This window comes from Myotis davidii, unplaced genomic scaffold (assembly GCF_000327345.1).
Source record: "Myotis davidii unplaced genomic scaffold, ASM32734v1 scaffold246, whole genome shotgun sequence".
NCBI lineage: Eukaryota > Metazoa > Chordata > Mammalia > Chiroptera > Vespertilionidae > Myotis > Myotis davidii.
In genome coordinates, this window is record NW_006296542.1 from 1,055,079 (window position 1) to 1,057,820 (window position 2,742).

Consider the following 2,742-nt stretch of genomic DNA (forward strand, 5'->3'; position numbering starts at 1 on the left):
AAAATACCAGCACCATACTACAACAGTCCCCAAAAAGTAAGACTTTTTCTGCTCCTTACATCTCCTCCCTCCCCCTGAGCAACAGTTTTGGGGGGCAAGAGATAGCCTATTGAGGGAGGGGAAAGGAGATGTACAAGGTGAGTCAATAGAGGATCAGCTGATCACAATCCTTCCTGCTCCCTTCAGCTTCTGATGTGAAGCAGACCAATACTGAGGGAGAGAAGGCTTCAGATTATAAGAAATTTGATAATTGGTTTTAGGAAATAAAGAGGATAACTTCAGGACCAAAGGTCTTTGGTAGACAAGGGGAGATGGGATCAACTCAGTGTTTCATGGGAGGGACCTGCCTCAACAGGAGCAGGGGCTGTTCGTCTCCTGTAGTCAGGAATTGGGGGTGAACTGACTGGGGAAGGACAGCTGGAGTTTTAGGCATTAATGAGCCTTTTGACAGCTGAGTCATCTCACATACATGTGATGCATTCAGAAGGGGACCAGTCCATGAAGTTGTGGTTTTCCTCTCATCATGTTGACTTGCCTGAGCAAGGTGCAAAATGGAGCGCTGGTCTACCGAACGTTAGGGCTTTTCTGGTAGGAATGCTGAGGGAAGACAAGGACATGCACAAGGGGTGATGACACTGAAGAGCCATAGAATCTACCTTGAGTTAGGAGAGAAGTGAAGACAGGAGAAGGATGAAGGAACATTAATTTCAGGGCCAACGTAGCAAAGGTTCTGATGAGTATGAAGAATTGCGGGACTGACTGTGTCTGGAGGCAGCCATCACAGAGAACCCTAAAGTAGAAGACAGAAATATTTTGACACCATTCATTACCACCTCTCCACTCTTCAAACACTTCGGAGTCTTCTGATTGTCCATTGGCTGATTCTTCTGTCCCTGGCAAGCTCTGTACGTCCTTCAGCAAACTGCTGGAGCTGGAGCTCTACCTCAGTTCTCAGCCTTGTGACACCACGAATAGGATTTTCCTCCTCAAGCATATGTTCCTATACTCTTTCATCCTCACACTGCCACTTCTGGATCTGCGTGCTTTGGATAAACCTCAGTAATTTGTCAGAAGAACAGAGGCTGGGGCTGATGTGTAGCCCGCCTTGACCCCAGTTGGGTAAAATGTTTTCTCTCTCGTATACAACTGTTACCACCGGAGACTTTTGGGAGACCAGTAGTATCCCAGTTCCTTTAGGTGGGGTCCAGGGAATAACAGGGAAAGACATACAGCTACAGATCCTCCAGAACACCCCAGCTACAATGGCAAAGGCTGGAGGCCCGGGGAATGCCAGCCAGAGAACTCTCCTTAGAAGGCAAGGATCTCAAGGGTATGAAACCAGAAGCTGTTGAATTATCTTGACTGGGTGAGCTGAAGTACATGTGATTAGCATCTATCCAAGCACAATGGGACCTCCTGACCTGTGTGTCAAGCTGTTCTGGTGAAATATACATGGAAGGTAGAACAAATTAAAAAAAAAAACCCACCCGAAATAAAACACACACATGATGTCTTTAAACCTCTATTTGTGCCTTCTGAGGACAGAATATCCTTAAGGAAATGGAGTCCACGCTTAGCCTCCCTTGGTGACGTGCCTTGGCTTCCAGTGGGAGTGGCTTCAACACCAACGCAGTTACTCGGTGACGCCAGCATTGTGCTCTGGAGCCAGATCACACTGGCTCACAAGAACTGACTGCTCAATTTTCCAGAATTTCGTGAGCTGGTTGTTAAAGGCATACATCACTTGAAATTAAATTATGCGAACTGATCATTACATCACCTTAAAAAAAGGTAATAAACACTCACAACTTGCTGATTATTTTATTGAATGTGATTATTATGCTCTCGAGGTTATGTGCATCTGTTGTATCTACCTGGGAGACACGTTATTAAATGGAGTTCCACTGTGCATCCTATTCCTACCTCTGCATGGAACCCAAATAGGCCCTGGAAAACAGCAGGTATTACAAATCACCCCCACACCCCTTCCTCCAACAGACCCAGTTGGCAAACATTTATCAGCAACCAGAGGACTCCAGGGACTCAAGGGAGATCCGTTAGAATGACCACACATCAGCGCACCTCAGGAGCCTGCTAGTTTCTCTGCCCTAGCCAGGCACCCTCCTCTGTGCAGGGAGGGGGCAATACTGCACTTACTTACTTGAAAGGCATCTTGATCAGATGGTCTCCCTCCGACAGCAGTGCTGAGGAGCTGGCTGGGGAAATATTTTCCCAACTCTGCCTGGTTTCCTTTTGAACAGGAACAAAACTGGTCCTAAGGAATGCAGCCGGTAGATAAGTAAATAGGGCAGCTGTGATGTGAGTTCCAGCTGAACTAAGACAACTTAAGAGTCTGGTTTGTATAAAAAGGAAGCTTATAGATTCAGATTTTCCTCCCTTCCTGCCCTCCTGTCTCTCTCCTACAAGAGGACACAGTCTGCTTGCATTTGCTCTCCCCCTTCCCTGGGGATACAGCTGGCACCTGGCTGTGCTTTGGCTGCAGGACAGGATAAACTTGCTATTTTCTGGACACTTGTGTCCAGTGGTGGAGCCATGGATTTCTATTTTAACAGTGGATATTGCTTAGCCTCCACGGGACTCTTTGAAGGGCCCATGGCCCAGGATCCCCTGTTCTGAGCTAGAATAACCCTCCAGCCCCAATTCCATACAAAGCTCAGTCATCTCACTCGAGGGCCGAGGACAGGAGGAGATGGGAAACTGGCAGGTTTAGGAATTCAGCTA

At 47.3% G+C, this 2,742-nt stretch overlaps 1 long non-coding RNA gene across 1 annotated transcript in view; it reads right to left on the minus strand.

The window, feature by feature from the left end:
* Positions 1 to 2,397, minus strand: part of LOC107184398 — an 11,405-nt gene extending 9,008 nt beyond the window's left edge. Inside the window, exons 1-2 of the long non-coding RNA XR_001515231.1 lie at positions 2,162 to 2,397; positions 657 to 790 (exon numbers count right to left, since the gene is read on the minus strand). This is a non-coding gene — a long non-coding RNA (uncharacterized LOC107184398). The remainder of the gene's footprint in view (positions 1 to 656; positions 791 to 2,161) is intronic.
* Between the last annotated feature and the right edge of the window lie 345 nt (positions 2,398 to 2,742).